Below are 13,255 nucleotides of genomic sequence, written 5' to 3'. Positions count from 1 at the left end.
AACAACAGATTTGGGACATTAAACTGTGAACCTTACAGAATCACGGAGGCCAGGATAACATGTACTGAGAATCTGTAGCTGTGGAGCCTTCTCCCTATTGGGAGGCCAGCCCAGGTCCTTGCTCCAAACACTATCTAAACTACCAACCCCGGGGTGTACCCATAATGGGACAATACACAGGCACATGTCTAAAACAGCAAGAAGTGGTTAGTAAACTCAGACTAGAGATATTTTATTTTTCTGGTGTGTTCTTTATGATGTATCCTACTGTGAGTTCCATCTACTATTCTCAAACAGAAATTACCCAACCATAACGCATAATCATCGTTCCTTTCCCCTACCCCACTTGATCTCACTTTGCTAGTAGAAAAGTCATTTGAGGCCAGCACACAAAATGTAGTGAGGAAGCCCATTTTAAACCTTATTTATATTGTTCAAATTTTAGCATCTCTAAAGACTGCAGTCACAATCAACATTCCATCCTTAGTGATCAGAACTGCAGAGGTATAAACTAAAGATATAACTCAGTCTAGACATGAGGTGAACTAAAATACAAACACAATCCAGTGGAACCCCCAACTCTAACTTTCCCATCCTTGCATGGGTTTTTCAAGCATAGCTAGCATTAACTTTCAACTGCATACTTTTCTCATGACCTGTTCTGGATTTAAGTGCATTTATGTGCAGATCATAATCAGAGAGTATTTAATGGGATAATGTTGCAAGCACTTTGAAGATATAAAGTGCTCTATAAATGCTAAATATTAATATTATTATTTAAATATACTTTGTAATTACTGCTTACAATCCCACTCACCATCTTCCTATAATTTAATTACAAGCAACTAAAAAATACCTAGAAGTAGAAATGAAGAAACCATGTTCATGAGAAGTATTAGATTTCCACCCTAGGCATAAATAATTTATAGACACTTTAAATGTAGGGGTAGGCTATAAAATCCAGTAAATCAAGGCAATTGGCTTCCACAAGAGTAGCAACCATAAAGTTGTGTCAATTTTAATAGTTTCTTACTTATAAACCAAGTGGGAAGTAGATTGTACTCGAAAACGCTGGGTTCATTACTCTTTTAGTTCCAGCTCCAATTTTTATTGTTTCCACTATAATCTTGAAGTATCTACAACCACACACAAAGACTCAAATTGTAACTCAAAATTTTGACTTTGGTAATTATCTGGCGGTAAAGGCTTGAGAATAGAATGGGTCTCTGCTGTGGGGTGGTTTCTGGCCCATCTTGCTATTTTCAGCGTTAATCATAAATTCAGTGGTCTCCAATGCTTAGAAAATAGAAAACTCGAAGCTTGATTCCGTGCATCCTCCAAACACAAGTTGCTGGATAACTTTCCAAAAACACAACAGAAGAGTGTGTGTGTGTGTGTGTGTGTGTGTGTGTGTGTGTGTGTTGTGCAGGGTCTCACTACACAGCTCAGACTTGTAGTGATCCTCCTGGTTTCAAGCCTCCCAGCACTGGGATTACATGACAGATTAAAGGCAAATGTACTGCACAAGCATGCCACTGTTAATCTTAAAATGGTTCCTAAATTACGTTTCTGGTTTTTAGGCAAGAAAAATAAGTACTACATTCAAAAATGACATTGGTACTTTAACCATAATATCACAAGGAAACTAATCAAAGGGAAGAATTTGTGCCCAGTAGCAACGGGGACACCCAGAGTGATAATACATCAAGTAATTCTGATGTCATACAAAGATCCCTGCGTCAAGTGATGGTCCTGTGAATCCCTATGTGCAATGCATTGCTTTAGGGCCAGTCAGTCATCTACTTAGCCATTTAGCTGTTCTTTGACGTTATTTTGGTAAATTAATTGATTTTTTGGAGTCATATTGGTCATCTCTACTGACACACAAGTATCTCACAAGAAATTGGAAAATAATCCAGCACTCTCAAGAGCTTTAGAGACCGTTTAATACCTTCATCCTGAATTCCACAGCTAAGAGTTTGTCCTAAGGAAAAAGATGCACAAAATGACTTGTCCAGAAGATAGCTTATTGAAGAACTATTTACAAGAGCTGAAAAGCTAGAAATAACCTCTATCTTCATCAGTGGGAATTGTGTATATGATATATCTCTCCAGTAAAGTGTAAACCAATCTAAAAACATATGATCAGAAATTTGAACTGAATATTTTATTACATAGTATATGTCCTAGGCATAATATTTGGATATGTATTTTTAAAACGTATATTGAAATATTCATAAATGAAAAGATATAAGGTGTAAAAAAATACTATGGCAAAGTAAATGGGTAGTAGTATAACACAAACAAGAATGTCCATGAGGGTTAATTGTTGGGTGAGGGGATCATTAAACTATGCTACCTACTTTTAAAAAACAATGTTACTAAGATTTAATTTGTATTGTATAAAATTCACTCTTCTGAAGTATGCAAATGATTTATAGTATACACTTAGAGTTGTGCAACAATCCAAATAATCTAACCTGAGGATATGAATAGTCCCAACTCCCTCTCTCTACCAGTTCCAGCACCTACTGAACTACTTTAAGACTTTATGGGTTTGCCTATTCTGGACATTTCTTGTAAACAGAATTATACAATAAGTAGAAATTTGTGTTCTTCTTCTTTAACCTAGCACTATGTTGTCATTCACATTGTAGTGTTTACAGTTTCTTATATTGTGAATAACATTCCATGGTATAAACTATATTTCATCTATTCATTCATTAGTTGATGGAACGCTTTGGGTGTTTCTTTGGGGCTACCATAAACATTCATACACAAGTTTTTCATGAATATATCTATTAATTTCTCCTTGACCATATATCTAGAAGTTGAATTTCTGAGTCACATCAAAACTCTATTCCTATCAGTAATGTAGGAGTGTTTCAAGAATCTGCCTACTTTTATATGAGTTTAAAATTCCTTATAAAGAGTTTGTTGTTGTTGTTATTTTTCTTGTATTTTAGGGAAGGGTCTACAGGGTTTTCAGGGTTTCACTACTAGATCAGAATCGTAGTGATCTGCCTGTTTACAGCCTCCCAAGAGCTGGGATTACAGGCGCACACCACCATGCCCAGTCTCAATTACCATCTCAGTGCACCCCAGAGGTGAAGCCAGCTTGGCAGGCCCAGGGATCAAGCCCTGGACCCCTGCGCTTGCTTGCAGACTTCAATCCACTGAGCTATTTGGATGGCCCCAAGTGTTTTAAAATTTGTGTCATAGAAAAACATAATAGCATGAGGAAAAACTGAATATTGTTTATAAACAGGTAGCAGACATTATATACAAAATGGTCTTAATTTTTTATAGCTATCTATGTAATAGTGTACAAGAAAAAAAACTACTACCCATATACCAAAAGATATGCAATAATTCCCAGAAGAATAATACATTTGGGTGCTATGGAAACTCTTTTTCCATTTCTCCTCTAACCATGAGCCACTTTTAAAGTAAAACAAGGAGGGGATGGAGAGATAGCTCAGTAGAATAAGCACTTGCCTGGCAAGTGCAAGGTCCTGAGTTCAATCCCTGGTACTGCCAAATAAATAAATAAATAAATTAAGTAAGACAAGGAAAAGCAAAGGCTTTTTTTCTATTTGCAATTTTTTAAAATGATTTATCAGTCTTTGTTCCTGTTCTGTCTGCGTGTTCTAGGCCCTAAAGCTCAGGGCTCACCCCAGTTGCTTATTCTTCAGATACGGCCCATATTTTAACCTCTTACAGTCCTGATTCTCCCAGCACACAAAATCTTAACTTTTATTTTCTGCACTGAAAACAATGCCACTCATATACACTGATTAAAGTAGCTGGGTCTTCTCTACCACCTAATTAAGTAGATCTGGCTAGTTCGTAATGGAACACAGGCTATCATAAGTGTGTTCTGTACACATAAGCAACTTGATAACCATCTTCATAGCAGCACTTTGATTTATTTTTGTTTGGTGTGGATAACTGATTCACAAGATGGCAACCATGTCATCAACTTGACTGAGTGGAAGGCATACAGGGACCCTGCTCTTCCTTCAACAAAACAAAGAACTCTTCTAAGTCCCAGTTCTACCTACATAAGAGCTAAGCTGGGTCACTATGCCCTAGACAGACAGATGGATAAACGTATGGCCACCTACATAAACAAACAAAATTCCTTTTTTTTAATTTTCATTTTACTCTTCCTTTGCTTAATGGTTTAATGGCTTCTTTTTTTTTTTTTTTTTTTGGTGGGGGTATGTAGGTATAATGAATACTGTGGCGCCTCAGTTTGTGAACTCAATTATTTCCACAATTCTGGTCACAAACCAAGTTGGATGAGAACCAGATCAAATTCAGGGCTTCAATGTTGATCTTACGGGGAAATTCAATCTGGTTCTCATCTAGTTCAGTTTACAACCAAAATTGTGGATATCATCAACTTCATGAACCAAGGCATCACGTAAGCTCTTCTCTAAATAATTTTGTTCATTCAACTGATATTTATTTGTCTAATATGTATCACATGCCAGCTACAATTCTAAATACTAGGAATAGTGGAAAACATGCAGGCAAGATTCTTATTCTCACAAAGTGTGGTTTCCAATAAAAGAAAGCGGATGTTTAAAAATTCGTATATCTATAACTGCCTTAAGGACAATAAAACACTGGATTGGATGGCTGTAAGTAGTTGGAGGAAGAGTTACTTTGGATATCCTTCCTCGTGGAAGGAAGCTTCTACCAGGGCCTCAAGGACTCCTGCACTCTGTGATAATGTCCTTGTGTAGGGTTGACGCGAGTTACCAATAGGACACAACTGACATCATGGTGTGTGATTTCCAAGGCTACATCATAAAAGACTTTGCTTCTTGTGCCTTGTTCTCATAGCCTTCTCTATCTGGACAAAGCCAGTATTATGTCATGAGAATGCTCAAGTAGCTCATGGGAGACCTCCTACTACCAACCAACACCACATGAGTCAAATATCTTGAAAAGAAATTACCCAGCTTCTGTAGGGGTCCTCAAAAGACAACTGACCTTGCCAGTATCTTGCCGCAATCTCAGAAAAGATGTCATGCCACAACCACCCAGGAAAGCCACTTCTGAATTCCTAACCCACAAAAACTATGAGAAATATAATAAAAGGTTAGTTTTCTTCTCTAAGCTACTAAGTTTGGGGGCAAATTTTTTTTCGGTACCAGGGACTGAACTCAGGACCTTGCAATTGCAAGGCAGTCACTTATTCTACTGAGCTATCTCCCCAGCTGTAGGGGCAATTTTTGAAATACAATAATAGATAAGTAACAATACAGACAGAATCTGATCTAAAACCCAAATAATAAAATGCAAACTTCCACTTAAAAGTCTGGTGATAAACTTTTTGACATGGGGTTCTACAGTGAAGAGTATGACATATTCACAAGAGATCAGTGTGGCTACAGTGAAACTGGTTAAGAATGGCTGAAGGCTGCATAGAAAATAAATACAATAAGCAAAAAAAAAACCCTAAATTAAAGACTATAATAAAAGAGAGGTTATAGGAAACAGTGAAGCAGACATTTTGCAGATGGGGATGAGGACAAAGAGAAGGAAGAAGGGTGTGTGTAAAGGGACCAAAATGATCAAGACATGACACAGTACATCCATGTATTAATTCTCCCAAGTGAATGTAATTATTATGTCTCACAAACATACAGTGAAAAAGGATGGTCTCAGATTGTTTTCTCAGAGCAATGGTGAGTGTAGAGAGCATCCCAAGAGCTCAGCCCCAAGTACTGGTATCATCCAATGAACACACACTGAATGACTGAATACAAGAAAAAATGAATGAATGAATGAATGAATGAGTGAGTGAGTGAATGCTGTATACCATGTACATTTCTTCATTTCACAATCATAGAACATTAGATTATATCAAATTTACATCACACCTGGATTTATATGTACCTTCTATTACACTAATCAAACAAATGCTAGTATTGCATGAATAATGTAACTTTAAAGATTCTAATTCTTCGGCTTGATCCATTAAGGCCAAGGTTCTAACTTAACTGACTATAAAGGCAGCAAGGGAAAATCTACTCTGGCTGTGCAGCAGTAATGCTATAAGGTAATACCCCTCACAATTCACCATCAGCTCTTTAGTTTCATGATTCCATCTTCAAAACCAGAAGATAAAATAATAGGACTTAATCATAGAATTATAAAGCTGAACCTAATGGTTTGGAAAACATTCACCTGAAAATGAAGGAAGACTGTTACTTTTCCATGACAATTTGTACTTCATTGAAGTATTTAGTTTATAATACTAAATGTCTCCAAAACTTAGAATAAGACTTTATGGCTATTTAAATATCACCAGTAGTCCTGCCTCTAGCTCTTTTACATATCCCAGGGTTTACTAGAGAAGAATGACAGTGCTGGAAGTGCCTGCAGCATTTTCTAGACCAGCCTGGTGACTCTGGTTTTGGATTCCCATGCAGTGGATCTCCATTAGACCTCACCATCTTCAAAATGCTCTCCACTCACTGCCCCTCATGAAAATAAAAATTCAACGTCATCTTCCAGGGGAAACTGAAAAAGCATAACCTTCCTACCTTCCTTTATTATTTAATAAAAATAGTCACTATAAACAGGAGGATATTTAAAATATTAAAAACCTCTCTCTCTCTCTCTCTCTCTCTCTCTCTCTCTCTCACACACACACACACACACACACACACCCTACAGGCCTTGGGATTCTAACCCAAGACACTTAAAATCTCAAAATTTAGGATTCAGAGAAAATGGAGACAATTTGCCATAGTATGTAAATACTAAAAATAGAGATCCATAATCAAGGCTGGACATTATGTTTCTATTAATCGCTGCCCCTCGGATTGCATTCTTATACTTGGCTGCCACTGGAGTTATACCCTAAATGTAAGTGTCCCATGGAGTTGTGTACATAGGATATAATGGAATTCATGTTCCCTGAAATTGGGCAGCTGTCAGCTCTGCCCCACCTCTTTGGGCTTTCTAAACCCTTTCTAGGCAGCACCATGTAGGTCCTTCCAAAGGAGCTGTACATTACGTACTTTATGGGTTCAATGTTTATTTATTTGTGTAAAATATACCAATAAGGATCTTAAGAAAGTCACACTGCCTTCACAGAGCTTATTATCTAGTCAGGAATATTATTCACAACAGAAAGTTCTGAGAATTATGAAGAAAGTGTGAGGGAGTCTATAAGGGCGAGAGAGATTTTCAACCCAAGAGAAATGAGGGACAATTGTGTGGAAAGGTAGCACATGCATGTTTACTGTCAGGGCACTAGGTACTGAGGAGAAGAAGGCAGGGTGTCCTTAAAGAGCATCCAGCAGAAGGCTCTGCCTGTGGCAGTGGTAGAGCGGTCATGAAAACCACAGAGCTTGGTGGGAGGCCAAACAGGATCTTGACACCATAGCTGGTCTTGACACCATGCTAATGTACAGTCTTCTGTCTGTACTAAGTGTTTGGGCTACACTAAACTATAGTCTTTGGAGGAGAAAGGCAATGCCTTAAACTGATAGAAACAGACGGGAACTGGGCCTTAGGAAGGCTAATGTGGCTGTAGTATACAAAAGAGACTAGTTAAGGGGTTGGAGGTAGAGGCCCTGGCCCTGGAGGTGTGTCTCATCATGGTGTGCCTAGGAAGCAACCATGGGAGTGCATGGAAGAGCACAGACAAGAGGACCCATGCAACAAATACTAAGAAAGGATTTTCAATCTAAAACGTTTTGTAGGGGGCACCTTCTCAAGACCACTGAAGTTAGCCTGGGCATGTATAAAAGAAATAGACGGATCATCTTTATCTAGCAGAAAATAAATTTCCAACCCCAATGGAAGAAAGTATAAACAATCCATCCAACATTTCCTACTTCAGTCCTCTCTCTCTCTCTCTCTCTCTCTCTCTCTCTCTCTCTCTCTCTCTCTCTCTTCACTCAGAATATTATATTATACGAGAAAAAAATAACATTTCATTCAAAAAATACCATGGAGATTTTCTCAGAACTCTGAGCACATTTTTAAAATCTAGTATAGGCCCTGTTCTCAGAGAGCCACTTCTTCCACAGGATGGAAGAAACAATGTGCCACAATGCATCTTTCAGACTCAAGTCTATCTCAAACTCTATCAGAAACAGAATCAGAGGCTGGCCGTGCTTGGCTGGTCAGAGTGGCTATGGTTCAATTACAGTAGCTTCAACCTGGATGGACGTGAGAGCAGCTAACACTGGAGGAAGGAATGGTGTTGAAATGAGGAAGGCATGGAAGATTAATTCTAGAACAGTTGGAAGAAAGGGCCAGCCAGCTCAACTCAAACTACAAGATTCCAAAGGGCTGTTCAGATAAGGGGAAAGGATCTAATATTTCCATGAAGGAAAAGCGTTGGTTACTCTTTCACTGACAAAATATTCCATGACCTAAGTAGATAATTATGGAAACAGCAAACTCCATAACTTATATTAGTTTTTGTACTAAAGACTGCTCCAGTTAATGATGAATACTAAAAATTCCAATGCCTATTTGTCTAATATTCTGATAACTACTTTATGATAAGGCAATGTCATTGCAAAGAAAGCACCTGCTTAATATTTAAGATTTCTGGGGCTGGTGAGATGGCTCAGTGGTCTAAAGTACCTACTTAGAACAAACTTAGCAAAGCACAGGGACTGTGGTTCAATCCCCCAGCACCACATGCCAGCCAGCCCCGCCCCCTGGTGGGCTGAGCTGGCTACACACACACACACACACACACACACACACACACAAATAAATAAAATGTAAAAAAAAATAAATAAACTTTAAAAAATATATTTCTGAAAAACTGCAAATGTTTCCAGTCAAAAAACTGTCACACTATCGATTGTCATCGTAAGCTGCTGTTACCAATATAGGCAATTTTAATAAAATCTCATTTTTGACAAAACTTAATTAAATATCCTGGGATAATGAATGCATCATGTTTCAAGATTTATTTAAGACCTATGAGACCTCTGGTCAGGTTTTAGGTACTGGGCTACTCGTATATGATTTTAAATCTTCATCCCACCTTGCAAGAAAATGAAAGAAAAATTTTGAAAAAACACAGGCAGTTGGGCATGATGGCACACGCCTATAATCTCAGCATTTGGGACACTGAGGCAGGATTGCCTTGAGTTTGAGGTCAGCCTGGACTACAAAGTGAATTCAAGCCCTGGTTAAACTACATAGCAAGATCCTGCCTCAAAACAAAAAACAAAACAAAACAAAAGGCATAGGCATAATAAATGTATTTGCATTTGAATAATGGATCATCTATAAATAGAAAACTTTTTTGAAAAGGAAAGAAGAAAGAAGAGATGTTTTTAATGAATAATGCTGATAGTTGATACTAATTTAGAAATATGGTCATATCCCAAAAGCTTCTGGGCTGAGCTTCCCTCATATTTAATGAATGCTGATACTGGAGCAAAGCTCAAATGAGGACATCAGAGAAACATATAAGGTCATATTGGCACACGTAAGGGAGGAGGCAGCTAAGGTCTGTTGTGATGCTCTTAAAGAGCAGTATCTGTGGCCTCTTTCTCAGGATCATTTTTCTACTAGGTGCAATCACTGGGATCAAATAGTGGCACCAAGTTTCCTACAAAAGTGTATTGAATTATGGAATAGCAAATTTGTGTGGGGTCTTATGGTTTTGAAAGCACTCCCATGAATATTTTATTTCGTTTTTCAAAACAGTCAAGCAGTTGTGACCATTCCCATTTTTATGTTAATTACTGTTAAAGGAGGAGTTTCTCTAGTCACAGAAATAATAAGACACAGACATAGACAAAATCTAGAGACCAGTGCTTATTCTACTTCATTTAATTACATACTCATTCATGAATTCATTCATTCATTCAACTAATAGGGTCTTAGACTCGAAGGTGGTTCTGTGGACCCTCAATAAGCCCACAGTCTCTAAGCATGAGCAGGAAGAAAATCTCATACCAATGATAACAGAAACATGAAAAGCATAGCTAAGACATGTATGCAAGGCTTCCAGTGAGGTCAATTCTTTCATACAGATTCTGAGGAAAACCTAAATCACCAGGCCCAGAACATAATAAGTGGTAAGTGAAAGGAAAAACAAGTAGCATGGGTCATCTGATTTTGTTCAAGTAGAAAAGTATGTCTAAGTCCTGGCAGAAGCTGAGAGCATAAGGTCAGCACTGGCCAAATCCCAGCCAGGAGTCAAACTAAGGGCAGCTAAAGTGCTCAAGTTCATAAGTACACTAATGTCCAGAAAGCTTTGTGGACTGAGCTCATCTTATGTACAACAAAGCACCCTGGTGGCAATTTTCATCTTTTAATGCCGTGATATCCTGAAACGGGAGTGACTCAAGCCCCAGGTTTCAATGAGCAAACTGTTCACTGTAGCTGATGTGTATATACACACATTTTCATACACCCACATGGATAGTTTATATGCATAATACTATATATAATAGCTATATCCACATAGATACACCAAATACACAGAGACACCATAAACCTCACATGCAGAAACATCGAAACAATGCGCGTGTCTAGACGGGCCCTTGGGACATGTTCTGATGGAGATGGGTTACTGAGAGAGGCTCCCTGAGCGGGACAAACTTGTGTTCTATGTACTTCCAACACCCTTTGCCTGCAAAGCAGCCAACAAATGAGGCCTGACACAGTAAATTCTAAAGGTGTCTGAAAGCTGTTGTTCTCTACACTACCAGCTTATTTGCATGAAGCACGTTCCCCATCCTTGATAAATAAAATTCTGCAGCCCTGGTGAAATTATTACTCTCTGGCATTTTTTGTACTGAAGCAGAAAATGCAGTATCGATTTCTGATTCAACCATAGAAAATGTGACTTAGAGAGAAGAGCACTGAATGAGGAGTTAGCAGACTGAGAAGCCCTCCCCAAACCACTCTCCTCACCACCCAGCACCTCCCACTACGCCCACCTCACGGTGGACCACACTAGAGCTATTGACCTTGGGCAACAGACTTCACTTCTCCAGGGTTCGCTTCTCATGTGTTAAGAGGAGGCCTGAGCATTTTGCCCGTGTTTCAGCTCTAAAGCTATATATAAAAACATCTCCAACCCCATGATTTCGTTTTTATTCATAAGCTCTAAAAATCAGGACTAAACAAACTGGATTCTGATTATTTCCCACCAAAGAAGATCCCACTTCATTTCATTTTTAAAAACCAACTAAATCTTGTATAATTTAAGTGCTGAGTCCTGTCACTCGTTGCTCTGGTTTGAATTACACATTCTTCCTATTTGGAGAAAATTTAGACTGGATCCAGTCTGGGATCACTGGCTGTGAGCAGGAAGCCCCGAAAGTGAGAAAGATAAAGGTTTCTCCAGACAGGATCTGCTTTTAAGGCACTGAACTCAGGATTTACCCCCAAAATGCATTGATTGTGGACATTAAAGAGGCACGAGACAGCAAGGGACTAGGAGGGTTACAGCCAATTCTTCTAGAAGCCACTGACCTTGGCTGCATTTCAAGGGTCAGGCATTCCCCAAGAGGCTCCCAGCAGGAGGCTTCACCAAGAGCTTAGGAACAAATGAGACTTTTTATCTCAGTGAGCCCACCTCTCCAAATTAGGGGAGCCAGAGGTGAATGCCCTGGTTTGTAGAGCTAACCTACTGGCCTTTGGAGCTACTCCGGCCTGCCTGTGTCACCCACCACAAGGCTGGTAGAAGAACCCTCTTCCCATGGGATGCAACTGTCTCCACATGTGCATTCAATCTTCCAGCCAGCAGTTCCCTGTGCACTCAGAATAGCTGTTACACACACACACACACACACACACACACACACACACACACACAGTCTTTGTACTCATCAGGGTAGACAGAGAACTAAGTGAGCAGCCAGGCCACAAAGAGCAATTTCACTTAACCATGTAAATAGCCTAGCCAAACACAGACCTTTGCCATCAGAGCACAGGTCTTCCAAAGTGAACTATGCAGAAGGTGGGCCCTGAGACAGCCCCCCGCGGTTGTTCCCAGGCCTGCAGGTACTGTGTGTGGCAGCTCAAAAAGCCTCCTCCAGGAAAAAAGCTCATGAGAGAGACAAGTCCCAGCCCAGCTTACAATCACAGCAGAGAGCTTTCCATTAGAGGAGTGTGGAGATGGGAGTTTAAGGAAATCACCACAAGCCTAGCCCATTGTTCAGACCCCTTCCCCTTGGCCACTCCCCTCCTCTGCAAATCTCCAGCTATCCAGCCACCTGATTAACCCACCAGCACCAGCAGCAGCAGCTCCCAGAGCAGAAAGTAGGACAAATGAACCCTGTCAGTAGAGCGGGAGGCGAGAGACTGGGCCAAAGCACCCACCCTGTTATCAACCCCCACCTCCAGCTGTCCAGAGGGCAGCCAGCTCTGGATGTGGCATGCTGGGCACCAGGGAAACAAACAGGCAGCTAGCTTACTGTAATGATGCATGAATGAGCTTTGGCTGCCCAACTAGGAGGCAGCCCGTGTCAAATGGCATCCTGTTCTTTTTCAGCTCTTGTACTGCCTTGCAGAAATCTCACCCCTTGGACTCACAGATCAAAGGGAAAGGAGAAAGGGTGAGGAAAAAAGGTTTACTGAGGCTAAAGAAAAAAGTCTCACTTTGCTCAAAGAGCTAGCTCTTTAGAATATCCGTGGAGAAAAAAAGGCAATGTCAGAAACACTGGAGATTCAGGTAAATGGCCTCAAGATTTAGCATCAGTCTAACAATGTATCCCTCCAGAGAGCAAGTGAACTTCCACCCATCTAACCAGTCTCTGTTTCAAGAACCACCCCATGCACCAACATACACTTGCTTTTTATTTTTATTTTTATTTTATTTTAGGTTCAGGAGAGAAGTCGTCCTCAGATTGATGTTCAGTGTTTCTCAGATCCCCATTGCTACAGCTACCAGCACCACCACCACCCCTTCCCCGCTGGCAGTATTTAATTAAAATAGCAAGAAAGCTCTGTCCCCTTCCCAGAAGATGCATGTTTGAGATTGGGGGTCGGGGGTTGGGAAACATCAGGAGGCTGCATAGGGATTCCGGATATGCTGATCTCAAAACAACAGCAAAATGGATTCTATATCAGTGATGTCTTAGTCAATACAATGAAACGGCGTCTGAGGTAATTCACGTGAAGGTAAACGAGAAGCGGTGAGGCTGGGGGAAGGGAGGTGGTCTACAAAGGACTGGCCACTCACATGGGAACGCACACATTCTGTCTCTGCCTCTGTGTCTCTGTCTCTGTCTCTGTCTCT

General features: G+C 40.0%; 1 protein-coding gene across 8 annotated transcripts in view; it reads right to left on the bottom strand.

Annotated features, from left to right (window-relative positions):
* Tnik (TRAF2 and NCK interacting kinase) overlaps nucleotides 1-13,255 on the bottom strand; it is a 410,638-nt gene that overhangs the window by 394,411 nt on the left and 2,972 nt on the right. The gene's annotated exons all lie outside the window — the stretch shown is intronic.

This window comes from Octodon degus, unplaced genomic scaffold (assembly GCF_000260255.1).
Source record: "Octodon degus isolate 3935 unplaced genomic scaffold, OctDeg1.0 scaffold00055, whole genome shotgun sequence".
Classification (NCBI taxonomy): Eukaryota; Metazoa; Chordata; class Mammalia; order Rodentia; family Octodontidae; genus Octodon; species Octodon degus.
Note: the sequence above shows the minus strand (reverse complement) of the source record. Positions and strands in the feature narration are given on the sequence as shown.